The 15,370-nt window shown below is 40.8% G+C and overlaps 1 protein-coding gene and 1 long non-coding RNA gene across 2 annotated transcripts in view; both read left to right on the forward strand.

Annotated features, from left to right (window-relative positions):
* LOC309681226 (M1-specific T cell receptor alpha chain-like) overlaps window positions 1-15,370 on the forward strand; it is a gene marked incomplete at its 5' end in the record, with an annotated part of 236,063 nt that overhangs the window by 156,883 nt on the left and 63,810 nt on the right. The gene's annotated exons all lie outside the window — the stretch shown is intronic.
* Window positions 9,501-11,309, forward strand: LOC309680987. Its single transcript, XR_014270014.1, has 3 exons — window positions 9,501-9,553; window positions 9,896-10,012; window positions 10,667-11,309. It is a non-coding gene; the product is annotated as an uncharacterized lncRNA (long non-coding RNA).

Here is a 15,370-nt window from a genome sequence, read left to right on the forward strand (position 1 = left end):
TTATTATTATTATTATTATTATTATTATTATTATTACTATTATTATCACAGAATCACAGAATCACAGAATCATCAGAGTTGGAAGGGACCTCTAGAGATCATCTAGTCCAACTCCCCTGCTAAAGCAGGATTGCCTAGAGCACATTACTCAGGACTGCATCCAGGCGGGTCTTGAAAATCTCCAGGGAAGGGGACTCCACAACCTCCCTGGGCAGCCTCTTCCAGTGCTCTGTCACCCTCACCGTAAAGAACTGTTTCCGTGTATTTGAACGGAACTTCCTGTGTTCTAACTTGTGCCCATTGCCCCTCGTCCTGTCACTTGGAACCATTGAAAAGAGCCTGGCTCCATCCTCCTTCAACCCACCCTTTAGATACTTGTATGCCATAATAAGGTCTCCCCTCAGCCTTCTCTTCTCCAGGCTAAAGAGTCCCAGCTCTCTCAGCCTTTCTTCATAAGGCAGATGCTCCAAGCCCTTAATCATCTTAGTTGCTCTTCGCTGGACTCGCTCCAGCAGTTCCCTGTCCCTCTTGAACTGGGGAGCCCAAAACTGGACACAGTATTCCAGTTGTGGCCTCACCAGTGCAGAGTAGAGGGGGAGAATGACCTCCCTCGACCTACTGGCCACACTCTTCCCTATGCAGCCCAGGATTCCATTGGCCTTTTTGGCGACAAGGGCACATTGCTGGGCCATGGATAATTTACTGTCTACCACGACCCCCAGATCCTTCTCCTCCGAGCTGCTTCCCAGCAGGTCCGCCCCTAACCTGTACTGGTGCCTAGCATTCTTCCTCCCCAGGTGCAGGACCTTGCACTTGCTTTTGTTGAACCTCATTAGGTTCTTCTCTGCCCAGCTCTCCAGTCTGTCCAGGTCACGCTGGATGGCAGCACGGCCCTCTGGGGTGTCAGCCACCCCACCCAGTTTGGTATCATCAGCAAACTTGCTGAGGATACACTCTGTCCCCTCATCCAGGTCATTAATGAATGTGCACTAACCTGTACTTCACCATGCATTATTATTATTAAGTCTGTCCTGTTCATATCACTCATACATTTTGTACCAACCCTTCCCACCACTTTCTCACTTGACTATTGATCATCCTCTTCCTCCCCTGTTGTTCCTAATTTAAAGATCTTATCAGGTTGGCCAGCCTGATTTTGTCTCATTTAGTCATGTGGATCTCTTCCAATCAGTTATCAATCCTCAAAAAGGATACCATGGTCATCGAAACCAAGTCTCTTCTGCCAATGCCAGCTGTGCAAACAACAGTTGACCAGCACGATCCATCCACTCCTCCTTCTCACCACCCTTCCCCTCACCAGCATGATCAAAGAGGAACTCACCTGGGCCCACATGACCTTGACCATCACACCCAGAGCCTGCTTGCTACTTTCCAGGACTCCCCTGGCGGTATCATTAATACCCGCATGGAAGAGCAGCGGGGGTAACAGTCTGTAGGTGTAATAAGTTTTGCGAGTCTTTTAACAATGTCCCCAATCCAAGTCCATGGCAAGAAGTAAACCTGGCTAGATGACAGGTCCAGCTGTCAGAAGGGCCTTCTGTTTGTTGCAACAAGGAACATTACTAACACTCACCACTTTTTCTGGTGCTCCTGTGTGGCTCATGGTCAATGAGCTCAGACACCTTGTTTGACTGCACTGAATCTATTCTGTAGTTGCAAATCTTCAAGTGAAGCAAGACCCTTCCTTTTGGTGACAAAAGTCACAAGCTCAGAGCCTTTGTCATCATGGGAACCTCCATTTCCCATCCTGATAAGCACAGACTCAACCTTCCTCTCCTTTGTTAAGAAAAGGAAGTGGGCTCTTGAAGCTGCAGAGTCTCAGGGATTGAGTCCATCTCTTGCTATCAAGGTCCAGATAGTGCTAATGATGCAGAAATCGATCATGATGAAGGATTTGATCAATCTGCAACAGTTCCTTTACTCTTTAATTGCCACTTCCATGGGTACAGTGCCTCTAGCTAACAAAGAACAATAATTTTGCCTATTTTCTCATCTTACTTAAAAGAGCATAAAGATTTTCTAAGGCACCAAATGACCCCCAGACACCAACTCTAAGAGCTCAGATGAGGCACATTCCTCATGCTCCTGAGCACTGAAACCAAACTCAAGGTGAAAAATTAGACAGCTTCCTGCATCCCAGAAGACTTTTCATAAATGTTTTGAGATAGGGCTAAAAGTACGGATTTCCCCCCGCCTGCTTTTTATCCAACCTAACTCCATGAGGCTCTTCAGAGGTGTCGTGTAATTCCCAAGGTTTCACTTATAATTCAACCTTTTTGGTATTATTTTATACCCTTCTTTGAAAGCCATGTCATGTTTCTTCATGTGGGTCAGAAACCACTTGAGAAGTCATGTGACTGTCTGTATAATCCAAAATTCTGTGTAGTGAAAAAGAAGGAAGAGACAGTTTTTGCAATGAAATGTATCACTGTGTTCAGGGACTGGGGTACCACAATGATATAAACAACATAGGGCCCCGTACAAAAACCCAAAGAAGGAAAAAAGGCAATATATTTTGGGAAAGAAAAAAGAGGGATGACTGAAGCAATTAAGGAGACAAATAGAACATTCTTTTCTAATTTCTATTTATCCTGGAAATATAGAGCTCAGAAGATTTCTAAAAGACAGAAGAAAGGGAAAATCTGCAAATTCTGTACTCAGTCAAGCTATTTGAAATCATTGAAATTATTGTTTTTCCCTTTCCAGTTTTGGAAGAAAATGGGGCTCTGGATACCCTCATGGGGTTGTACTCGTTGAAAATTTGGACAAACATCTGGGGTTTCATCTCCTATTTTTACAACACTTTTGAATACCATGAGGAAAGGGTTATTTATTGGAATAAGTGTTAGCAGTGTGAGGACAGACAAGCTCATATTTGGAAGTGGGACCACTCTCACAGTTGAACCAAGTAAGTACCCTTATTTTATTTCTAAAAATTATGTTAAAATTAAGGTGGGGAAGGACAAAGGAATCTAATGGTTTGGGTTCACTGTAAGAATTTTCGGCTGCAATAATCCCTAGATTGCACTCTCTCCAGCCAGGGTTTCAAACTGAATCCTCAGCTTGTATCTTGCTTAGTAAGTCTTCACAGGAACAACTGGGCTACCTGTGTGTATCACCATTACTCTATGATCCCCAAACACTTGTTGTGCACTACTTAACGTGTTATAATTTACTCCCAGTCCGGATAGCACTCTGGCCCAAATTTACTGTGAAGAGTCTTATCCTCCAGCGGATTTTTACTGCCTCATTTTGAGCAGGAATGCACAGCTCAGTGAAGAGCTGACAGTGAAGAGAAGTTATGAGACAGATCTTTAGCTTTTTGGTATAATAAGTTAATTTTTAACACTGGCAGCACACTCATAGTGTCACCAGGTAAGTAATTTCACTGGCATGGAGACACGGGAAGAATGAGGTTAAATATACTTGGGCTTAAAGTTTCACAACTGCCTCATATCCAAGACCACTTAGAATGAATGAAAATTGGCTACCAAGTTGCCTAGGCTTTGAAAACGCAGATGTGGTGAGTAGAGATTATAACAAGTCTTAGTTCTTCTTTCTTTATTTGGGATTTCATGATGTACAAAAAAGGTGGATGTCACCTCAAGCTTTTCTGTGTGCGTGTGAATGTTGGGGCAGCAGGAGAGTTTGTTAGGTTGATCTTTGTCATCCTAAACATCCAGGTACCTACCTCAAGACTTGTTACGATGCTTTCAGAGGTCTGCATGTCTTTAAAGTGCTGCAAAAATGTCCCATGTCATTTTACATAACTAAAACATCATGCTCTCAGTCCAGAAGGGCATGGGGCTCCCTTAGGAGCTGCCTGATATCTGTCCAGGTGTGTAGGACACCTTGCATGCAAATAAATGTCTATTTTGGAGCAATTTAAGTCCAAGTCCAATTCCAAAGGGACAAAGGAATAACAAGTTATTTTTCTGAAGAAAGATCTGTTCTTTCCAACCAGGAAATCCTCAGTTGTAAATGTAGGACCAGAAGAAAATGCCAGATTCCATTATTTTAACATCAGTCTACATTGATTTGATGATGATAATTGTCAAAAAAAAAAAAAAATAGTAAAATATCCCATACAGAATAGAAGAACTTGGCAGGAAAAAACAAACAAGGAACAAAACAAAGTCTAAGAGCTGGCAGGTGGAAGATTGAGAGATCGTATTACCATTTCAGACATTTACAGAAATGCTGATATGATACTCTTGTTTCTCACATGAAAGGTCATAATTTTTTTAAAATGTTTAGCATGTTAGTTCTTTTGCTGACAAGAAAGGATTTGTTTTTAATCAGCTGAAGGTAGTAAGTGTCTCATTGACTGCAACAAGTAGTTCTTGATTTATGAAAACTTTTGCAGGACATTACTCAAGTTTCTAAAACAAATTCACTGAGTTTCCCACAATTTGAGTTAGAGAAGAATTCATTTGACAAGAGAAAGGTATTAGCCTTGTCTTCTTCGCTACCCTGAAATGCTTTAAATCATTCTTTCTCTGTTTTTCCTCTCTGACATCCTGATGCAAAGTTACACTTGAGTGAAGTTTCCTTGCTGTTCAATGATTTCTTTTTTTCTAGCTAAGGATAGGATGACATTTTCAAAGATGGACAAAGACTTTAGGATTATGTTTGATAGTAAAAGATAATAGGCCTTAAGCATCTAAGTCACTCAGTGTCTGCTGAAATACTTAATAAGTTGAAGACAAAATTTCCAGAATTTGCGCAACCTGACCCTTTTGTTGCTAAATTTGGATTTCTTTGGGAGATACTAATATGCATTTTAAGATGCTAAGAACAGACATACTTTATTACCTGACTCTTTTGAGAATCCCCAAACACAAAATAACATAGAAAACATGCATTAGTAGTCACTATAGGATATTCAATGTGTATTCTCCTTTTGAGGGCTCAGTTAAGGACAGATAAGCTTTTTGTTTTGGTTTGCTTGTTAGGTTTGGTTTTTTGCACTTGCAAGTGCAAGGTCCTGCACCTGGGGAGGAAGAATGCTAGGCACCAGTACAGGTTAGGGGTGGACCTGCTGGGAAGTAGCTCTGAGGAGAAGGATCTGGGGGTTGTGGTAGACAGTAAATTATCCATGGCCAGCAATGTGCCCTTGTTGCCAAAAAGGCCAATGGAATCCTGGGCTGCATAGGGAAGAGTGTGGCCAGTAGGTCAAGGGAGGTCATTCTCCCCCTCTACTCTGCACTGGTGAGGCCACAACTGGAATACTGTGTCCAGTTTTGGGCTCCCCAGTTCAAGAGGGACAGGGAACTGCTGGAGCGAGTCCAGCGAAGGGCAACTAAGATGATTAAGGGCTTGGAGCATCTGCCTTATGAAGAAAGGCTGAGAGAGCTGGGACTCTTTAGCCTGGAGAAGAGAAGGCTGAGGGGAGACCTTATTATGGCATACAAGTATCTAAAGGGTGGGTTGAAGGAGGATGGAGCCAGGCTCTTCTCAATGGTTCCAAGTGACAGGACAAGGGGTAATGGACACAAGTTAGAACACAGGAAGTTCCGTTCAAATACACGGAAAAACTTCATTACAGTGAGGGTGACAGAGCACTGGCACAGGCTGCCCAGAGAGGTTGTGGAGTCCCCTTCTCTGGAGATTTTAAGACCCACCTGGATGCAGTCCTGAGTAATGTGCTCTGGGCAATCCTGCTTTAGCAGGGGAGTTGGACTAGATGATCTCTAGAGGTCCCTTCCAACTCTGAAAATTCTGTGATTCTGTGATTCTAGATAAAACTTTCATAAGAAAACTAAGGCCCATAACATTATGGAATATGTATCTCTTCCCTTGACTTTGAAAGATTAAAGGGAAAAAGAAGTACAACTAATTGTGCTAATAAAATGCTACCAGCAGAATGTAACAGAAAAATCCCTCACAAAAGCAAGCAGTGGTAGGAATTCATGGCTGTCTTTTCAGGTAATGCAAAACAGTGGGACTCAGTTGAGGCTTCTAGGGTCTGTTAAAGAAATAATTCATCTTTATTAACTACAATTGCACAGTGTACATTTGTTCTTGCTGAGGATCTTGCCCAGTGAGTTATGCCAGAGGAGCAGCTTGCTGGTATACTGGCTGTTTGAAAATACTGGAGATCAGAAAACATGAAAAGCCTCTAAAGATCTTCTTAGATAACAAAGAATGCACAGGACTAACAGGCTCTGTCAGAACCATGTTATGCACCTGGAAAGGAAATGTATGTAGAAGGAATAGCAAAATGAGCCTTTTTTGATTTACACATTTTAACTGTGTGTTACTGCTGCTCTTGTCTTTGGGAAGGGGACTCAACTGACCGTGGAGCCAAGTAGGTATTCTTTATGTATTAACCTCTTCTGAGTTGTTATTGTTTGGATTTTTACCTTTCTTTTTCCTTTTCTTCCTCCTAAAATTCAGGCAGCCACTCCCCCAAGCTCTAAAGTCACTGATTAGACTTTAGGCTTTCTATGCAATACCCTTTGGTATGCAATTAGATGATTTAAGTATAAAAAGCATGCTGATTGCCCTTGGGGGAGTTGCCAAAGAATTTGGGCTCCACAAGGGCAAGTCTTGGCTGCTATCATGCTGAATTTCTTTGGGACCTAACATCTATCCACTTAGGATGCCACCGAGGCATCCTAATAAGATTTTCATAGTAATTGTTAGGTTTCAAAGCCATGCTTGTCCAGTCTGAAGAGAACTAAAGTTCCTGTGGAGACTGACATTTAAGTTCCTAAGAATTTCTATTCTGTTAGTGTTAGAAAGACAGCACTGAGGGGAGAGAAAGATAATATACAAATGCAATAAATGTAATCTTATGCAATATTTCTGTACTAATTTAATCTTACTAAATTGGTCAGGGTTCGAGTTAAACTGAATAAGTCAAATTAATTCAATGAATGTTTGATTCCTGTTTGGTATCTGTTTGCTTCTGGTGTTGACGAGCACGGAGTTGTGTCTGTTTTATTAGTAGAGCCAACCCATGCAAAATTCATGCCTTAATGCACCTCTTTTTTAGCAAAAAGATCCATCAGGATGCTCCTGTCACATTGCAGATGTAAATCTTTTTTGATGTGTCTCATAACCTTTCCTAAATGAGCCCTTTTTGGGAAGGAAGCATACTAGGTGATTCCCTTCAGTTTCATGTTTTTATTATAATTCATGTTGCTAATCTTTTTCTGACATTGGTATGTGTAATCACTCAAGTTTCTCCACCTCAGGGCAAAGATATTTTATTTTTAAAAAATCACGATATCGTAATGATTTGTTGGCTACTAAATTAATTTGAGACCAATGGTTTCTGAAAAGACAACCCCTTCAAGTTCAAGCAATCTCACTTCATTACTTGTATGTCTTATAAGAAATTCTCAGAGAAAACTGCTGCTATATAGCTGAAATTCATTCTTTTGCAGTTGTCAAGCCTTTGTCATTCCTATATGTTGCTTGGAATTGAAAATTCAACTCTAAAATTATTTCAAAACAGAAAAAATACACCTGAAAGTTTCAGAGTAACTCTTCTGAAAGATGTATGGGAGAGCAAATTCTGTGAAAACTTGTCAACATCTTTTAGGTTCTTTCAGAACTCCCATTCTAGGGCACGTTTTTCATGCTTTGATGTTTATTGCTATCTTGACCCTAAAGGACTACCACTGAAGGTTACTACACTAATCTAAGGAAGATTGTAAGAAAATTTGCCCATGGACATCAAGTTCATAGGCCTGGGGGTGTTCTTCCCTTCAAATCACTTTATTATACAAATTCTGCACTATACTAACTGCCCCAGAAGCTGTGGGACTAATAATATGGCACAGCACATGGATGAGAAAGTCAGAAGTTTTGGAACAGGGGCAAGAATTTTTGTTGAACCAAGTACCTATCCTATTCTCTTTTCATTGTCTCCAGACTGGGCTGGAATGTCTTACACCATGTGCAATGTCTAGTGGGGAAAACCTCCCCCACAGCTGAAAGTTCCTGACCTTATCAGAAACCCCTGGAGAAGTGGAGATATGCAATTCACAGACTTCTGATTGCTTGTCTCCTACTTTCCCAGCTTAGAGACAAAAATCCTTCTTGCATCTGAGCATTTGTTATTGAAAAGATCAGCCTTGTCTCCCACTCCAGAAACAGTACTTAATTTCCACAAGTAATGTCATTGATTGGAGTAACCTTGCACACAAGAGAGGCAACGAGCTGACTTCTCTTTGCCCTACCGCTCTTGCTATGGTTAGAACTTTTAGCCACATCACAAGAAGATTTGGGGGAAGGGAAGCAGAGTAAAGGAAAAACAGTTATTCCCTCATGTCTCATGAATATGCAAGACAGTCCCTGATAGCAGTGTTGTTTTTAGGAATTAAATTGTTGAGAAAGCAGAACAATTTAACCCTTGAAGTGTCATGCATAAAAGTTCTCAACTCATCTCATTTGCAGGTAACTAATAAAATAAAAAAATCACATATAGGTACGAGCTTTGTCAAAAGGAAGCTTAGAATCCTGTGGAATTAAAGCTCCTATAAAAAACCTACTCTCATACAGACTTTCTGTCTTTGATCTTATCTTTTGGAAGCAGCAATAAGGTATAATGACAAAAAAGGGAGTTAGTCATTGTTAATGCTAGGAACTAGTCATAGCTGGAGTATATATGAACTTTAGGTCACTTAGGACTCAGGTAAACTTGCAATAAAATAAATCATACCCAAACAATGCTTTTTTTCACAGACAAACCAAAAAGTTCTGACCCAGAAGTCATTGTGATGAAATCAAAGAAACCAGAAGAAGATGGCAGCATTGGGAAAGCGGCTTGTTTGGCAAGGAATTTCTATACAAAGGACATCAGCTTGGACATGTCCTCTGATATGGTCGTATATGAACAGAGTACATCCATTTTGACATCAGAAGGGTTGTACAATACTATTAAAGTGGTCAATGCGACAAGAGGCGAAGAGGTGACCTGCACAGCCACATTCAACAGTAACAATATTACAGCCAGTGCATTACCAGGTACAATTTTGTGCTACAGCTGCAACTTATTTCTGGAGGCAGTGTCTTCTAGCACTTGTTATCTCTCCTGCTAGTAAGCATTGCCCTGGGTAACCAGCAGAAATGGGAAAGACATCTGGTACTTAAGCAGGTAGAACTGAAAGATATTTAAAAGCATCTAAAACCAGCCTTAACTGTTTAACAACTTGGGGTTACTTTTTTGGGGGAGGAAACAAAAGACACAATCTTTTTTTTTTTTTTTTAAATGTACATTCACTTATGACTAAATGCTTCACCGCATAGCAGCAAACCTCCTAAATAACTTTTTATATTTTAAGGGATTCTTTTCGTCATCATCTCAGCAAATTAGTGTTAGAATTAGTGACAGCTTATCTGAGCCTCAGACTGTATTGCCCACACGTTCCTATGAGAAGGGTGGTATGAACATTTTGTTTATTCCTTTTTGAAATTTGGGTATAGTTTATAATGCCTTTTCTTTATCATGCTACAGAAAAGGAGGCTGAAGAACCAGTAACAGGGAAGGTTTGCAACAACACAGACACCTCTGCACAAGGTTAGTTACCTAAACAGATTGTGAAGTTATATTACTGTGTTGGGGATAAATGCATGGAAATGTATTTTCTCAGGGGTATAGGAGTCAGAATACAACATATTCATCAAACACAACCTGCTTTTTCAGGGTACCTGGTTTCATAAGAGACAAGCAACAGGAAGCAAAATCAAATCTAGACAGACATCCTCCTCCCCTGTTGTCACCATGTTTCTCTATCACCTTTTCCTTTGCTTCTGTTTCTTTCCCTGAAACTATTATCTGTACTTTTTTTCACTTCTGCCAATATCACAATATCCAAATCTGGACCCTGATCTCTCTTATCTTTTCTCTATCACTAAGCAGATACCAAAGTGGAGAAAGCAAACATGCTGTCTATGGCTGTGTTGGGTTTGAGAGTCCTGCTGGCAAAAAGTATCGCCTTCAATACACTCATGAGTATCAAGTTGTTTCTTTTCTGAGGTAAGGAAACACATAGCTTGATCTGTAGAAATGCTGGAAGCACATACCAGGAACAACCACTTGTCTTTGTGTTCTTCTCTAACCCCACAAGCAATGACATCTATTAATCTGCTCCTGTTTCTTTTAAATAACTCTTGTAGGTTTCTGGAGAAAACCCCAACAATGATGACAACCTCCCCCCCCCCCCCCCCCCCCCCAAAAATCCAACAACCCAAAAAAACAACTTAACCCCACCAGCCTCCTCCCTCCCAAACCACAAACAAAACAGCCCCTTTCTGTTTCCGAAGCTCAGTTCTTGGTAGCTGGTCCCCAAATTTTCTTTGCGGCAAACATGCTTTGCCAAAGCAACTCAGGTATTACCAGAAGTGCCTAAGAGATATCTCATTGACTATTTCAAGTGGCAGAGCACAAACCCTGGAGAAAAATCAAGACAAATAAGGAGTAAAAAGCAAGGCTCCCAAAACACAAACATGGGAAGTAGTGGGAGGAAAGAAAGAACAGGGAGAATTTTTAAATTAAGGTATCCAAAGAGGCACAAAAGATAGTCCAACCTAAGTATTGTGAGTCTACCTGTCTTGATCTGACAGCTATCCAACAGTGGCACATAGGCCCAATTGCATTAAATGTAGTTTAAAACACACTTTGCTCTTCCAGACAGCGGGGATGCAAGGCAACAGCAATCTGAAGAACAGCAGGGGAGACTGAGAACCAGCAGCACAATGGGTTGAAATGCCAAGGTCAAGTCTGCTGACAAGAACCATCCAGAACACAGCACAGCACCTTCTCCTTAAGACATTTTATACTGCTGAATCCTGCCTAGCTCATTTATTTAGTTTTAAGAGTTGTAACTGCTTTTGCTATTTCTTTTACTCTGTGAACTGAAGAGAGTGTATTTTTCCTCATCCCCCGCTAAGTAGAAGTTGATCTCCCCACTCTTCTAGCCTTTGCATAGAAGCATGCAACCTGCTTCAATAGTTTAGAAAAATCCAATTCTCACTATAGATATTTGAGCCTTTTAAAAACACCTTTTACAGGCATGTTTTATTACTGTCTGTCGAACAGATGTATTACTGCTGAGAGACTTCAGGGACAGTAGATGCTATTTATAGCTTTCATGGTTTTTAGATAAATTTAATAAAAATAATTTTTTAGTGCAGATGAGAAGACCTGTGTTGGATCTGAAGTGATTAAATTCAAACAAATAATGTTGTTGAACATTTTTTTATTAAACCTGTATTTCCTCTGCAAAGTGCATGGCACCTGTATTTTAGGTTGCTGTACAAAATAAAGTTTTTCTAAGCCAAAATGCTGTGTTTTGTTCTGTGGGGTTTTTTTTCTTTTGAATTTGGGATGGGGATTGCTGAAGTCCAGATGTCTTAATGACCAGTGGCATTAAAAATACAGATAACCTAGATTTCCGGCTGGCTGAATTTGTCTTTTCTGGACTTTGTACAGGGAAGTGGAATGCTCTTTGGCACATTTAAAAGCTTCAGGAGGGCCATGAATTCTGGACTTAAGGGATTTGAATGAGGTCTGGTCTTTCAGATCACTTTGAAGAGACCCCAGAAAGATATTTTGCATCATAGCAAAAAGAGACACATGTCTAAGGAGAAATCAGTTAAGAGGCAGCTTGATATGAGCATGAGGAAGGAAAATACACATATCAGAGGTGAAGAAAACATGTTGTTTTTTTCCACTTATTGATATCAGGAAGAAGCCAACAGGAAATAATGTATGGTGGTTTGTTGGAGGGATAATTTCCATAGCAACTTGGTTATGGGTCAAAAGACCCCAACACACACATTCACCAACTCATCTTTCTCTCACAAGCAATAGGCAGGATGCTGTGGTCAACATTTATGACTCAGTTGCACCATGCAAGATTAAGTCCCCCTTGTTTTGAAAAACAAGTTAACCACATCCTGAAGGGGAAATAGGGTTTTTCACATACTGACTGAGTTGCTGCTAGCTTCAAGACAGGCTCTACAGAGTACAGACTAAGATCCATTTAATTAAGCTTTGTCAGCTTAGTCCCTCAGAACCTGCAGAAACCTAGAGGAAGACCCTCACCCTGTGCAGAAGATAAGTGAAACTTAAATGGCAAATCTGAAACCAGTAAAATGCTTTAGTGCATTCTACCACCATAATGTAAACCAGGGGGAGCCATTCACCAGTATTTTTATCCTGATTTTCTGATGACATCCTGAACCTCTTTATCTTGCACTCCGTGCCTTTTCCCAGTCTCTCAGGCAAGACTCAGACTGGGAGTACCATTTCTGTGTCTCTGTGCAAATCCAGGAATGACATTTTCCTGATTTGTGCCTGAGAGCTTTAGCAAAATTAAAATCCTGCAACACTGCATAAGCAAAAAGAGAGATCTAGAAATGTGTAACTAGTGAGGGACAGCATTAACTCATACAGAAATTTATCAGCCAGATAAAGACATCAGTTTCTATTGTTTCAATCACCCATCGACATTGATGTAGGACACCAGAGCCCTTTCTTCCATCATGAAGAGATTCATGACCTGAGTGATACCTCCATGGTCAGATTTTTCAGACCTCCCTGTGCAGCACTGGGAACAGTCAGTGCACAGTCAGTGTGGGAACATCTATGCCCTCACTAACCCCCTAAAATGTCCATTACCCAAGTCTTTGTTATCTAGGTCTCAGTCAAAAAAAGAGAAACTGGTGTCTTTGAGAAGATGGTTTGAAGTCATTAGCTCTGTGGATCATAAGAAGTAGGGAATACTCATGCATCAGTCTCTTACCACAGTCTATCACCCACCCACAGTGAGCAGAATTAGTCCTTATTGGAGTGGGCTAGCCTGGTGGCTAGGCCTGTGGCTCCCCTAAGATTTTATTTCAGGTCAGAGTGTGTGAAATGAGGGCAGTATCACAGCTAGCCAAAATAAATCTGAGACATGAAGCCAAGGATGGGTACTGAAGACAGCCCAGGCATCCTCATACAGTAGCCAAAGTGGGTGCAGTCGACTTTTTTCACTTTATCTGGAGAAAACTATTTGTTTGGTTGAGTCCGGCCTTCTTCGGGAGGGAAAAGATTAGTCTTCTGTGGCAAAAAGCAACCTATGCTGTTTTAGACTAACTGTGGATAAGAGAGGAAAGAGGGAACAAAGTGCATAAATACACCCTTGGGGAGAAGAGAGTTATCTGTAGCCAGTGAGGAATTTTGGCATGTAGGCAGCCATTGTGTAGAGAAGGGATGTTAATGGGAAAGGCAGTACCATAACAGACCACAAAATCCAGCTGGAAGGAGCACATAATGTACAGACACACAACCCCTTTCCAGCTTTTAAACTTAAAGACAGATTTTGCTGGATTTTTTTATTTGAACCATTTCCCCTGTCAGGAGTTGTCTAGGACTAATTATTTTAGTGTAAGCTAGGAAAGAGCCCCTGTGTCATATTTTCTGTCATTGTGACTTCCTGATTGCTTCCTACTAGCAGTGGCTTTTCACTTTACAGTTGCAAATCTGTAATTTTGAGCCAATGCAGAACATGCAGCTTAGGAAAACAGAAGAGTATCATTGTTTGCAGAAGAAAAAACGTAACAGGGAGCTTTTGTACAGCCCAATAGTAAGACTGTGTTGGTGTGGCTACTTCCATAGAAGAGGACAGACTCTGCAGCTCTCCCAGCTGATATGAGCTAAGAAAAAGCTTTTCTAAAGAAATTGTGCTCCATAGTAAAATATCCTCTGTTAAAATCAACACCTTGGATTTAGAATTATCCCTAAATAGGAAAAAACACAATGTCCCATAAGTGATCTGATGATATCAGAATAATTGAGGATGATGATAAGTAGAACTCTTTAGTACAAAACATTTGAATAGCACTGTCAATATTCTCCTACAGATTTAATTGTGTCCATATTTGATTGTGTTCAGACAGCCTTTGAATATCTCCAGGGGTGGAGTCACTATCCCTGGAGATATTCGAAAGCCAGCTGGACCCTGTCCTCATCAAACAGATAGTCTAGATAGTTCTGCTTGAGCAGAGGAGACCAGATGACCTCCACAGGTCCCTTCCAATCTCGATCATTCTGTATTTCTGTGATATCTTTGTCATACACAACGTTTACCTAGAAATTTCAAAGAAGAAAACCTAGGTTAGGAGTATAAATATTTGGATAGGAGAAATAAATTGCACATTAACAGTGCAATTCAGTCAGGGAAAAAAGCAGCTTGTCTTGCCCTATAGTTGCAGATAGAGTGGTCAGGAGCAATAACAGTCAAATAAAGCACAAGAAGATAAGTCATGAGATACTTAACAAAAGACAAAAAATGCAGCATGGGATGTGAGAAGACCGCACAAAGGCTTGAATACTCTTTGCCATTTCTCACTATGAGAGATGGAGGAGAACTGAACCTCAGTTTCAGTACTGTTGGTGTGGGGCGTGCTGTAGGGAGCTGAAGCCCATAGCTCCTGAGTGAAGTCTGTTCTGAGCAAGCTCAGGGGAAATGTTGCAGACAGACAGCAGAAACTCAGCTAATATGGCAAGTTAAGCTTCCAGAGCCTGAACACAATCTGAAATTTCTTGAAAACAATGTCAGGTAAGCAATGTCTGATTAGACAGACAAATAAGTGGGGTACGTTGAAGTGTACAGAAATATTCAGCCTTCAAGTTCTCTTAAAATGATTACAGAAAGCAATACCGCTACTACTACACCAAGGGCACTGCATTACACCATATCACCTCTGCTATCTGTCCTGTGACAAATCACAAAGCCTTTAAAAATATGTGTCTCTTTCAGTGTCAGCTGCTCCCCAAACCTTCCACTGCAAGTTCCTTTGCCTTGTTGTGACACCTATAGGGAATGGCCCAGCAGGTTAGCTGCCTGCTGATTTGCTTTCAGACTCCAGCAACTTTGATCGCTCTTAGTACAAGAGTGTATGGGAGTTTGCATATTCTATTCTTTCTTCCTTAAGCCTGAAGACCTTCTTTTTGAATAGTGCTTGCTCGAACATTTTCCGAGCATGATATCTGCTCTTTTGTCCTTCCTCTAGGAGATTTTAAGTTATCTGGTAAATTTATTTTAAGGTCTGCTATTCAAGTAAAACAGACCTCACAGATTAGAATGTTTAAAAAAAAAATAAGAAAATGAAAAAGAGAGTGAATAATTTTCTGTTCTGAAATATTTTTTAAAAGATACTTTATCGAGCTACTGGACTCCATTGCTCTTGTAGCTACTTTTGCTTTTGTCAGGAGGCCAAGCTGAGGCCAGACAAGAGGATGACAGGATGAGATCACACAGCGAGCTTTGACAGCAAAGGACAGTGTTCAGTGTCTCTGTAAAAAAGGAGAGGGAAGAAGGAGCCTGAGGGCAGAACTGTGCACAAA

The sequence above is a fragment of the Vanellus vanellus genome (assembly GCF_965231255.1).
Source record: "Vanellus vanellus genome assembly, chromosome: 24".
NCBI lineage: Eukaryota > Metazoa > Chordata > Aves > Charadriiformes > Charadriidae > Vanellus > Vanellus vanellus.